Source organism: Lepidochelys olivacea, assembly GCF_965140295.1.
Source record: "Lepidochelys olivacea isolate rLepOli2 genome assembly, chromosome: 5".
Lineage (NCBI taxonomy): Eukaryota > Metazoa > Chordata > Testudines > Cheloniidae > Lepidochelys > Lepidochelys olivacea.
In genome coordinates, this window is record NC_140415.1 from 133,344,686 (window position 1) to 133,357,802 (window position 13,117).

General features: G+C 47.6%; 1 long non-coding RNA gene across 1 annotated transcript in view; it reads right to left on the minus strand.

Moving 5' to 3' along the window:
• Window positions 1–11,835, minus strand: part of LOC311520894 — a 32,562-nt gene extending 20,727 nt beyond the window's left edge. Inside the window, exon 1 of the long non-coding RNA XR_014711727.1 lies at window positions 11,765–11,835. This is a non-coding gene — a long non-coding RNA (uncharacterized lncRNA). The remainder of the gene's footprint in view (window positions 1–11,764) is intronic.
• Window positions 11,836–13,117: the final 1,282 nt, after the last annotated feature.

Below are 13,117 nucleotides of genomic sequence, written 5' to 3' on the forward strand. Positions count from 1 at the left end.
GGATAGAATTATACTTTAACAGCCATATCTGTACTCACACCATTCCAAAGAACATGTGAAATTTGTTTCTCGTGCCTCTGAACACATCCACCCTGCTGAGGGGAAAACAAAAATGCATTAAGCATAACTTTAAAATAATCCTTACAAGAATTTTCCTGAAGAAATGTATCTCTTAATGAAAAGTCATAATACCTATTGTGCTTAAATATTATTCAACTTATCTTGACAACTGTTTTCACATAGTAAATAAATCCTGTCTCAGCTCTTGCCATTTTCTGTAATAATTGCCCTTTTAAGCCTAGGTACAGCCATAGGCGTGTTTCTGCAGTACATGCTGGGAACTGTAGGTCTTCTGGCTCTTTCCGATATAGACTTCCACCTCCCATTGCACTACGGTTCTCAGATCACAGCAAAGCAGCAGCAATTTCACATTAAGCTCTACTTTGGTCTTTCCTTTGCAGTTCTTGTTCTGAAAATGACTAACTGAACACTTGCCAAGAGGCATGGGAAACAAAGCCATTTAGTGGCTTTTTGTGAGCAGTTTGTCCACAGACAGAATGTATTCTGTAAAATGAAAAGTTGAGTTTGCTGGAGGTTTTGGCTTTACTTGTTCAGTGTGCTCATCTGGCTCAACTGGACATTGCTATATTTTGTTTTAGAGAGAGACTGTTGAAAACAAAATTAATATAATTGTTACTGAAATAAAAAGCTCACTTAGGTCTCACTAGGTAGAATTCACCCTTGTTTTTGGTGTTGTACCCACGCTAGTCCCAGAATATTAGAGTCACCCAGACACATGTACTTTGTTACCAGGCATTATTCATATACCCAGTACCTTCAAGTTAGAGCCCACACTGTATCTTCTTATGATTAAGAATAATGGACGAAGCAGCTGATTTCACCTTCTGATGTGTCCAACTGAGACAAGCTTAGCACAGCTCCTAGTTCCTTGTGCACTAGGCTCCCTGTGAATGAGCTTCTGCCGTCAGACCACAAAGGTCCCAGCTCAAGTCTCAGCAGTGATAATGTGCAGACTCTGGGCACCAGGGTTGGGGGATCCCCTTGCCTAAGTGGTGAAGTTAGCTATAGAACAACCCTAGTCCAACATTTAGAGTACTTCTATTTGCAACTTCTGTAATATTAATTAACTTGAATCCTACCACATGCCTTACTGTAACCCTTCCTAGTAGGACTGAGACTGACTTACAGAAATGCATGGCTTATAAGCAGAGAAAATGGCACAAAATTACTGAGTGTTGAAGCATGTCTATACACTATTGTTTGCTGGGACATTTTTTCTTGTTAAGTGCGCTCAGAAAGGTGTGCAATTCAGCAGCCAGCCTCCTCCCACACACCTTGCTTTTGGACGATACAAGTAATGCCTATGGGTTATTAGTTTGTTCTCTGCCTTGATAAGCACATGCTTCTCATACTTTGTTTGCACTTCGGATAGAACGCAAATAAATGTTTTAAAAATTAAAAGCTGCCATCCCAGCTGTTTGTGCTAGTTCTCATCTAAAACACACACCATTATCCATTTTGTGTGCACAAATGGATGCATTCACAAGTTTTGCAATCACATTTATTGAAGGCCATGTGAAATACAATCCTAGCAGAGCACTTACGGTATGTATAGTACACCCAAACCCCAATTTGGGCGGGGGGGGGGGGTTAAACTGAAAATTTTCAGTTTTCAGGCTAACAAAAACCTGAAGAATGTCAAAAGGAAACTTTCAAGGAAAATTAGAAAAAATTTAAACCTTGTTATAATACTTTGTAAAAAAAATTTAAGCCATTTCCCAGCCAGCTATAGCAGCCCCTTTAAAGCTGTGTATATCAATCTGAGAATACAGAACCCATATTATAGAGCAGTGGTTCTCAAACTTTTGTATTAGTGACCCCTTTCACACAGCAAGCCTCTGATTGCGACCCCCCTTTACAAATTAAAAACACATTCTTTATATTTAACACTATTATAAATGGTGGAGGTGAAGCAGAGTTTGGGGATGGAGGCTGATATTGCGACCCCCACATAATAACTTAATGACCCCCAGTTTGAGGCCCTGTTATAGAGGCCGGTAGGCACAATATGCTGTTAATGATCGCAATGTCAGAGCCCAAGTCTCTGCTTTAAGGGGACACTCCAAGTAGTTCTATATAAACATATTTCTTTTTTCAAGGATGCAGAATTGTCATTATTTACATCATTCCCAAAGCATGCTAGTAGGTGCTTAGCAGAAAAATAAGGTGATGAGCTAAGAAGTGTATAATCTGAGGCCAAGATGATGCTCTAATTGAAATCAGTGACAAATCTCTCACTGACATCAACAAGTACAGGATTGGGCCCTAATTTTATTACACTACAACACCAGTGAATTTTTTTTTAAACAGCCACATTTCTTTAAAAAACCCTCTCAATTCCTTAGTTGTGGCATAGGAAAAGCTCTTTCCTGTCAGAGCAATTCTTGGAATCAGAAGTTTTGCCTACACTAAGAGTGCTTTTGTTCAGAGTCTGTACACACACACACACTCAGAGTAATTCCGTAAGCTATAACGTTTAGTTGGAGCCACAGGATTTGGCTTGTTCATTGTGCTCATCATGCTCAATTGAACTGTGTTGCAATTTTGGCAAAAGAAAAATTGTGCAAAATATTAATTGTACAATGAACTCTACAAACAAGATTTTGAACTTTTAGCAAGAGTTCTGCAGAGCCCCATGAAGACAGACTTATAAATCCATGAAAAGGGGGGTTTATGGACATACTGATAGACTGAAAACAATAATTGTACACCACTCAAAAATACCACTTATGCACTAGAGGCAGCCCCTGTGGTCCTCAAGTACACTCAAATGCCATGGTGATGGGTGCAGTCTGAGAACCTGAATAGAACTGTGCCTACATAGAACCCCATTAAAGACAACTGCCAAATGTGGGTTTAAGACAGTTTCCACTGTTCACATAGGCAGAAATACGTTCCACTGATTTTAATCAAACTACAAAAGATTCTTTCAGAGCAATAACAGGACTGGTAACTCACAAACCCACTGTTACAAACAAACTGCATCTTTCCAGGTATGGGATCTTAGAACTGTTACATGGTGACTACCCTGCACTAATTGTGTCTGTTAACTTTGCTCTTTTTGTGATGTTTTACAGTAGGTTTATATTTCCATCTTGAAGCACCTCAAACACTTTGAAATTAGTTATGGTGATTTTTACAATAGATATTTGAATTGCCGTAATGCCTAGCAACCCCAATCATGGACCAGGATGCCAATGCGCTAGGTGCTGTACAAACGCAGAACAAAAAGACAGTCCCTGCATCATATGAAAGTGTTTTATAAATGTTGACGGCTGTTTTCACCTAAAATTTGGTAGATCAAGTAATTGCAAATGTGTTATTACAAAGTTGTAAGTGCATATAACGTTAAAAATTAACTCCCAATACTTCCTTTGTCACACACTAAAATTTTAGTCAATAAGTTTAGGAGTCTGTTTGCATGGGTCCAATTGCATGATTGGAGCCTTAAAAAGCTGCTCCAAATTCTGATAGCAGAATGAACCAAAATTCTTTCCTTCTGTTAAATTAAGCCTAAGAAGGAAGAGGATATCTGCATAAATGGCTAAAAATCCAAAACCAACCAACCAAACAAAAAAAAACAAACAAATTTCAGTAGACAGGAAGAAAAGACAGGAACTATAATTCCTAATACAAAAATGCAAATACTCCCTTAACTCTAAAAGATGAACTGAAAATGAACAACGGGACCTGTGATATTGTAAAACAACAGTTTTCAAACAATTCCTGCTAAAGTGGGTTTTAACATGGTTTCAAAGTCAGTGGAGACATATCCAACCTCTTCAAACCATTTTAGTAGCCTACACTATTTACCTGGGCTAGATATTTTTTTTAACCCAGTTCTTACATGGTTTTGACCCATCCACATTAAACCTTAAGACCATATGAAAGTAGTTGAACAGGAGCAGTTCTTGAAAACAATACTGTATTTACAGTAACTCCATTTTCAAACAATACCTAGGCCAGCATAGACAAGGCCTTTAAACTGCCTGAAATTTATTCCCTTTTCCCTCCTTGGGGGTTTGGGAATGTTGCAGCTGATGTAGTCTTTATCAAGGTCTTCCAAAGAGTGCTAAAGTCCCGCAGAGAAAGGAAGACAGACAGAATATAACACGTCTTTTTACATTTGAAATAAGAGGCCCATAGACATATTATAAAGGAGTAGGAAATGGCATAAGATATGGCCTATATTGATCCAACTGCAGGATCAGGACCTCTATAGGGTGTGTATATTATTGCTTCACAGTTCACCTTTAAAGCATGTTTTACCCAAATCCATTTAGATCATATTTTCTGCACTGCATATGTCAAGGTTCCTTCCCCACTCTGAACTCTAGGGTACAGATGTGGGGACCCACATGAAAGACCCCCTAAGCTTATTTCTACCAGCTTAGGTTAAAACTTCCCCAAGGCACAAAGTCTTTGCCCTTGGATTAGGTAAAACGCTGCCACCACCAAGTGATTTAACAAACAATCAGGGAAAGGACCACTTGGAGTTCCTATTTCCCCAAAATATCCCCCCAAGCCCTTATACCCCCTTTCCTCAGGAGACTTGAGAATAAACAAGATAAGCACAAACCAGCCTTGGATTTTTAAGACCCAAAAAACCCAATCAGATTCTTAAAAAACAGAACTTTATTAGAAGAACAAAAAAAGATAAGAAAACAACTCTGTAAGATCAGAATGGAAGATCATCTTACAGGCAGTCAGATTCAAAACATAGAGAATCCCTCTAGGCAAAACCTTAAGTTACAAAAAGACATAAAAACAGGAATACACATTTCCTCCAGCACAGCTAATTTACAAGCCAAAACAAAGAAAACCTAACCCATTTTCTAGCTAGATTACTCACTAACTTTACAGGAGTTGGAGGGCTTGCATCCTTGATCTGTTCCCAGCAAAGGTATCACAAAGACAAAGGCCTTTCCCCCCCCACCTCCAGATTTGAAAGTATCTTGTCCCCTCATTGATCATTTTGGGTCACGTGTCAGCAAGGTTACCTGAGCTTCTTAACCCCTTACAGATGAAAGGATTTTGCCTCTGGCCAGGAGGGATTTTATAGCACTGTATACGAAAGGCGGTTATCCTTCCCTTTATTTTTATGACAGCATACTATGACTCTATTAGTATGCATGAGTCCACAGCTATTACTTAAAACTGAAGGGACACCTGCAATGTAAACAGAAGACATTGTAATCGCTACACTTTAGAAACAAAATGGATGATTTAGCCAGTTTGTTTGTTAGAGCAAGGATAGAGGTTAACTTAAAAAGAGTTTGAAAGTTTACATTTCTCACACATTCCAATCACAAGCTCGGTTTCTTCTGCCACCAGAACGTTCAGTATCAAAAAATGTCAGTTCCAGTGGAAAGCCATACTAGCTCTAATGGCTGTGATGGAGAGTGCAGATACAATGTAAAAACTGTTTTAAAAATTCATGTTTTTTCCATATATATAGTTGTAATACCACAGGCCTCAAACTTGCAGCACTTTTGAATGTGCTTCCCAGGATGTCAGAGGAATCATTGTCATATGTAACAGGACCCTAGACAGTTAAATAACTGTACAACTTCCCTTTAAAGCTCCTGAAGTGAAAGATAGCAAAACCACTACTAAAAACAGGAGTGGGAATTGTTCTGTTATTGAAAAGTAGCTTCAAAGCTTGAGAAGGTGACAAATGATTTGTTTCCTAAAGCCCTCTAGTTACCCTCAACAAATCTATTATTTCCCTTAGCACATTGCTGTCTTTGTACAGCGTAGGAAAGGCAAGTAAATAGCTTTACTTAGGAACCTGGATGCACTGAGATGCTGAGAGAATGCATCGGTGCTTGCAATGGGAAAAAAACAGAAGAAAATCTTTATCTAAAGACTGGATTATGATTCTGCTGAAGGACAGAAAGACTATGAGAGGTGGGGGAGAGTGAAAGACATTTCATTCTACAGCACATCACTAGATATTATGGGGAGAAGACAGTCGTCTCTCTAAGAGCAAAAGGAGCACTTTTTCCTAGCTTATTGCTGGTTAATCTTATGCTGCTTTGCAGGAAAACACAAACACTGAGTAGTTGGATACAAGCAACATGCAGTTTCTTTCATCTCTTTTGTAGGGATTTAATGACAGCTAAACTTAAAATTATTTCAAAGGAAATGCTGGGGGAAACAGTCAAAAGCCACAGGGTAGAGAGGATCTAATAACGTCCATTTAACTGAGGTAAAACCCTGGACAGTACAAGGCTTTAGACAGGTTATAGGCAGTTTGGACCCATCCATACTGCGGCTTTTAACCTTGAACCTGAGCCATGGAACAATTGTGTTACAACTGCAGTGTAGATAAGGCCTTACTGGTAAAGGCCAGACACCTTGGTTTGCCTGTAGAGAGACTGCAGGGCTAAGTTCCTGTATAATGACTTTGGAGGCCAAATTCAGATCTCCCTCTCCCCCTTACACTAACTGTGAATTTAGCTGTGCTTACAGGTCTACATGGTTGGCCTTAATAACTGTACTTATTGCAGACTGTCCTTTTTAAAAATTATCACATCTCCTCACCCCCTCACTGTAGTTTGTTCAAGAGTTGCACAAACTTTGGAGGAATTGCAAGAAATTTCAATTTGCTGCTTCAAAAGATTGCAAATAGAGGCCTCATTTTATTTGACTGACTCTTTTTCCATCATTTACTGCCAGCTCTGAAACAATGGTTTGGTGTTGGTCTAGAGGTTTCCTCAGTCTCTTTCAAACAGTTATGCTAGATCCAAGATCAAAAATCTCATTAGAAGTAATACTTTCGTACTTAAATCCATACAGTATCGGTATATGATTTGTGTGCAACAGAGACTCATTCATACAGCGAATACCGTGGAGACCCATAAATATTACTGAGAGGTAACTCTGAGGAGAGGAATGGGTTGCATTACAATTTTGCCAAAAGCAGTTAAAAGGAAACCTAAATCAAGATGTAAATGATGGTTAAATGCACACAATGAAGTCACCTTTTCCTGTACAGGACTCAGTAATGCAAAGCAGAACTATACACTCGCTCTGAAGATTTGCCCGATAGTAACCTCAAGCAGGGAGGGACAGATTTAGCCAGAAGTGAAAACATGCTATTTCCTTGCCAACATTTAAGACAAGCAAGCACTAGGAGTATCTGCAGCATAAGCCAGGCAGAGCGGAACCTTTGAGAGGTAGAAGAGGAAAAACAACAACAGTGAACAATATTTGTTGACTTTTGCCTTGGAAGAATTCATTGGGATGGGAGACGGCCATTGGGATAAGGGGGTGATGGGATAAGGGGGGGATGGCCGTTGGGATAAGGGGGGCGATGGAATAACAGGAGGGACGGCTGCTGGGATAAGGGGGGGAAGCCGTTGGGATAAGGGGGGATGGGATAAGGGGGATGGCCGTTGGGATGGGGGGGCGGGATAAGGGGGGGCGGACGTTGGGATAAGTGGGGGGACGGCCATTGGGATAAGGGGGTGATGGGATAAGGGGGGGGATGGCCGTTGGGATAAGGGGGGCGATGGAATAACAGGAGGGACGGCTGCTGGGATAAGGGGGGGAAGCCGTTGGGATAAGGGGGGGATGGGATAAGGGGGGATGGCCGTTGGGATGGGGGGGCGGGATAAGGGGGGGCGGACGTTGGGATAAGTGGGGGCGGGATAAGGGGGGGCGGACGTTGGGATAAGTGGGGGGACGGCCATTGGGATAAGGGGGTGATGGGATAAGGGGGGGATGGCCGTTGGGATAAGGGGGGCGATGGAATAACAGGAGGGACGGCTGCTGGGATAAGGGGGGGAAGCCGTTGGGATAAGGGGGGACGGCCATTGGGATAAGGGGGGGATGGGATAAGGGGGGATGGCCGTTGGGATAAGGGGGCGTTGGGATAAGGGGGGCGATGGAATAACGGGAGGGACGGCCGCGGGGATAAGGGGGGGATGGCCGTTGGGATAAGTGGGTGATAGGATAAGGGGGGGATGGCCGTTGGGATAAGGGGGGCGTTGGGATAAGGGGGGGCGGCCGTTGGGATCAGGGGGGGATGGGATAAGGGGGCGTTGGGATAATGGGAGGGACGGCTGCTGGGATAAGGGGGGGCGGCCGTTGGGATAAGGGGGGCGGCCGTTGGGATAAGGGGGGGATGGGATAAGGGGGGATGGCCGTTGGGATAAGGGGGCGTTGGGATAAGGGGGGCGATGGAATAATGGGAGGGACGGCTGCTGGGATAAGGGGGGAAGCCGTTGGGATAAGGGGGGGATGGGATAAGGGGGGATGGCCGTTGGGATGGGGGGGCGGGATAAGGGGGGGCGGACGTTGGGATAAGTGGGGGGATGGCCATTGGGATAAGGGGGTGATGGGATAAGGGGGGGATGGCCGTTGGGATAAGGGGGGCGATGGAATAACAGGAGGGACGGCTGCTGGGATAAGGGGGGGAAGCCGTTGGGATAAGGGGGGACGGCCATTGGGATAAGGGGGGGATGGGATAAGGGGGGATGGCCGTTGGGATAAGGGGGCGTTGGGATAAGGGGGGCGATGGAATAACGGGAGGGACGGCCGCGGGGATAAGGGGGGGATGGCCGTTGGGATAAGTGGGTGATAGGATAAGGGGGGGATGGCCGTTGGGATAAGGGGGGCGTTGGGATAAGGGGGGGCGGCCGTTGGGATCAGGGGGGGATGGGATAAGGGGGCGTTGGGATAATGGGAGGGACGGCTGCTGGGATAAGGGGGGGCGGCCGTTGGGATAAGGGGGGGCGGCCGTTGGGATAAGGGGGGGATGGGATAAGGGGGGATGGCCGTTGGGATAAGGGGGCGTTGGGATAAGGGGGGCGATGGAATAATGGGAGGGACGGCTGCTGGGATAAGGGGGGGAAGCCGTTGGGATAAGGGGGGGATGGGATAAGGGGGGATGGCCGTTGGGATGGGGGGGCGGGATAAGGGGGGGCGGACGTTGGGATAAGTGGGGGGACGGCCATTGGGATAAGGGGGTGATGGGATAAGGGGGGGATGGCCGTTGGGATAAGGGGGGCGATGGAATAACAGGAGGGACGGCTGCTGGGATAAGGGGGGGAAGCCGTTGGGATAAGGGGGGACGGGATAAGGGGGGATGGCCGTTGGGATAAGGGGGCGTTGGGATAAGGGGGGCGATGGAATAACGGGAGGGACGGCCGCGGGGATAAGGGGGGGCGGCCGTTGGGATAAGGGGGTGATAGGATAAGGGGGGGATGGCCGTTGGGATAAGGGGGGCGTTGGGATAAGGGGGGGCGGTCGTTGGGATAAGGGGGGAATGGGATAAGGGGGCGTTGGGATAAGGGGGCGTTGGGATAATGGGAGGGACGGCTGCTGGGATAAGGGGGGGCGGCCGTTGGGATAAGTGGGGGATGGGATAAGGGGGGATGGCCGTTGGGATAAGGGGGCGTTGGGATAAGGGGGGCGATGGAATAATGGGAGGGACGGCTGCTGGGATAAGGGGGGGAAGCCGTTGGGATAAGTGGGGGGACGGCCATTGGGATAAGGGGGGGATGGGATAAGGGGGGGATGGCCGTTGGGATAAGGGGGGCGATGGAATAACAGGAGGGACGGCTGCTGGGATAAGGGGGGGAAGCCGTTGGGATAAGTGGGTGATAGGATAAGGGGGGGATGGCCGTTGGGATAAGGGGGGGAAGCCGTTGGGATAAGTGGGTGATAGGATAAGGGGGGGATGGCCGTTGGGATAAGGGGGGCGTTGGGATAAGGGGGGCGATGGAATAACGGGAGGGACGGCCGCGGGGATAAGGGGGGGCGGCCGTTGGGATAAGTGGGGGATGGGATAAGGGGGGACGGCCATTGGGATAAGGGGGGGATGGGATAAGGGGGCGTTGGGATAAGGGGGGCGATGGAATAATGGGAGGGACGGCTGCTGGGATAAGGGGGGGCGGCCGTTGGGATAAGTGGGGGATGGGATAAGGGGGGATGGCCGTTGGGATAAGGGGGCGTTGGGATAACAGGAGGGACGGCTGCTGGGATAAGGGGGGGAAGCCGTTGGGATAAGGGGGGGATGGGATAAGGGGGGATGGCCGTTGGGATGGGGGGCGGGATAAGGGGGGGCGGACGTTGGGATAAGTGGGGGGACGGCCATTGGGATAAGGGGGTGATGGGATAAGGGGGGGGATGGCCGTTGGGATAAGGGGGGCGATGGAATAACAGGAGGGACGGCTGCTGGGATAAGGGGAGGAAGCCGTTGGGATAAGGGGGGACGGCCATTGGGATAAGGGGGGATGGGATAAGGGGGGATGGCCGTTGGGATAAGGGGGCGTTGGGACAAGGGAGGCGATGGAATAACGGGAGGGACGGCCGCGGGGATAAGGGGGGGCGGCCGTTGGGATAAGTGGGTGATAGGATAAGGGGGGGATGGCCGTTGGGATAAGTGGGGGGCGGCCGTTGGGATAAGGGGGGGGCGGCCCTCACCCAGCGCCCCCCTGCAAACCCCACCCCGGCCCCGCGCGAGGCCGGGAGCGCCGCGCAGGCGCAGTGAGCGGCAGCGTCTGAACTCCAGTTACCCCGCGGCGGCGAGCCGCGGCGAAGTGGGTGAAAGGTAACTCGGTGTCAGCGCGCTCCCCCGGCCGCCGCGGCAGAGTGCGCGTGCGCCCCAAGGGCCGGGCGCCTCCTCGCTGTCCTGCCCCTCCCCCGCCGCTCCTTTGCCAGGGCGCGGGGCTGAGCGCGTGCCCGGGCGGAGCTGCCCAGAGCCGGCTGCAAAGCGGCCCCGGCGTCCCTGCCCAGCTCCCGCAGCGGGCCGGGCCGGAGGCTGCTGCCTGCATGTGCCAGGGACTCCCGCTGGCAGAGCGGGAGCTCTCCGGGTGCATGCAGGAGAGTCTCGCCCCGGCTGGGAGGCAGCAGCAGAGAGTAAAGGGGGCATTTGCTTCTCCTCGCCCCCACTGCCCGACCTCCGCAGGCTCATTCCTCCAGAGCAAAAGGTTCTCCCCTGAAGACGCCTGTGTGTAAGGACACCCTGGAGTGAGGGGCACGGCCTGTTGACTCATAGACTATCAGGAGGTCATCTAGTCCAACGCCCTGCTCAAAGCAGGACCAATCCCTGACTAAATCCTCCCAGCCAGGGATCTGTCAAGCCTGACCTTGAAAACCTCTGTCAAGGTTCCTCCCCCACTCTGAACGCTAGGGTACAGATGTGGGGACCTGCATGAAAACCTCCTAAGCTTATCTTTACCAGCTTAGGTCAAAACTTCCCCAAGCTACAAAATATTCCACCCTTTGGCCTTGGAGTGGCCGCTACCACCACCAAACAAATACTGGTTACTGGGGAAGAGCTGTTTGGAAACGTCTTTCCCCCCCAATTACTTCCCAAAACCTTGCACCCCACTTCCTGGACAAGGTTTGGTAAAAAGCCTCACCAATTTGCCTAGGTGACCACAGACCCAAACCCTTGGATCTGAGAACAATGAAAAAGCATTCAGTTTTCTTACAAGAAGGCTTTTAATAGAAATAGGAGTAAATAGAAGTAAAGAAATCCCCTCTGTCAAATCAGGATAGGAGATACCTTACAGGGTAATTAGATTCAAAACATAGAGAACCCCTCTAGGCAAAAACTTAAGTTACAAAAAAGATACACAGACAGAAATAGTTATTCTATTCAGCACAATTCTTTTCTTAGCCATTTAAAGAAATCATAATCTAACACGTACCTAGCTAGATTACTTACTAAAAGTTCTAAGACGCCATTCCTGGTCTATCCCCAGCAAAGGCAGCATAAAGACAGACCCTTTGTTTCTCTCCCTCCTCCCAGCTTTTGAAAGTATCTTGTCTCCTCATTGGTCATTTTGGTCAGGTGCCAGCGAGGTTACCTTTAGCTTCTTAACCCTTTACAGGTGAGAGGAGTTTTCCTCTGGCCAGGAGGGATTTTAAAGGGGTTTACCCTTCCCTTTATATTTATGACAACCTCGAAGGAAGGAGATTCCACCACCTCCCTAGGGAACCCATTCCAGTGCTTCACCACCCTCCTAGTGAAACAGTTTTTTCCTAAAAGCCAGCCTAGACCTCCCCCACTGCAACTTGTAGAAAGAATAGTAAATATGGCAGGCGACCAGCTTGGCTTAACAGTGAAATCCTTGCTGATCTTAAACACAAAAAAGAGGCTTACAAGAAGTGGAAGATTGGACAAATGACCAGGGATGAGTATATAAATATTGCTTGGGCATGTAGGAATGGAATCAGGAAAGCTAAATCACACCTGGAGTTGCAGCTAGCGAGGGATGTTAAGAGTATCAAGAAGGGTTTCTTCAGATATGTTGGCAATAAGAAGAAAGCCAAGGAAAGTGTGGGCCCCTTGCTGAATGAGGGAGGCAACCTAGTGACAGAGGATGTGGAAAAAGCTAACATACTCAATGCTTTTTTTGCCTCTCTCTTCACGAACAAGGTCAGCTCCCAGACTGCTGCGCTGGGCAGCACAGCATGGGGAGGAGGTGACCAGCCCTCTGTGGAGAAAGAAGTGTTTTGGGACTATTTAGAAAAGCTGGACGTGCACAAGTCCATGGGGCCGGATGCGTTGCATCCGAGAGTGCTAAAGGAATTGGCGGATGTGATTGCAGAGCCATTGGCCGTTATCTTTGAAAACTCATGGCGATCGGGGGAAGTCCTGGAAGATTGGAAAAAGGCCAATGTAGTGCCCATCTTTAAAAAAGGGAAGAAGGAGGATCCTAGGAACTACAGGCTGGTGAGCCTCACCTCAGTCCCCGGAAAAATCATGGAGCATGTCCTCAAGGAATCAATTCTGAAGCACTTAGACGAGAGGAAAGTGATCAGGAACAGTCAGCATGGATTCACCAAGGGCAAGTCATGCCTGACTAATCTAATTGCCTTCTATGATGAGATTACTGGTTCTGTGGAAGAAGGGAAAGCAGTGGACGTGTTATTCCTCGATTTTAGCAAAGCTTTTGACACAGTGTCCCACAGTATTCTTGTCAGCAAGTTAAAGAAGTATGGGCTGGATGGATGCACTACAAGGGGGGGGGGTAGAAAGTTGGCTAGATTGTCAGGCTCAACAGGTAGTGATCAA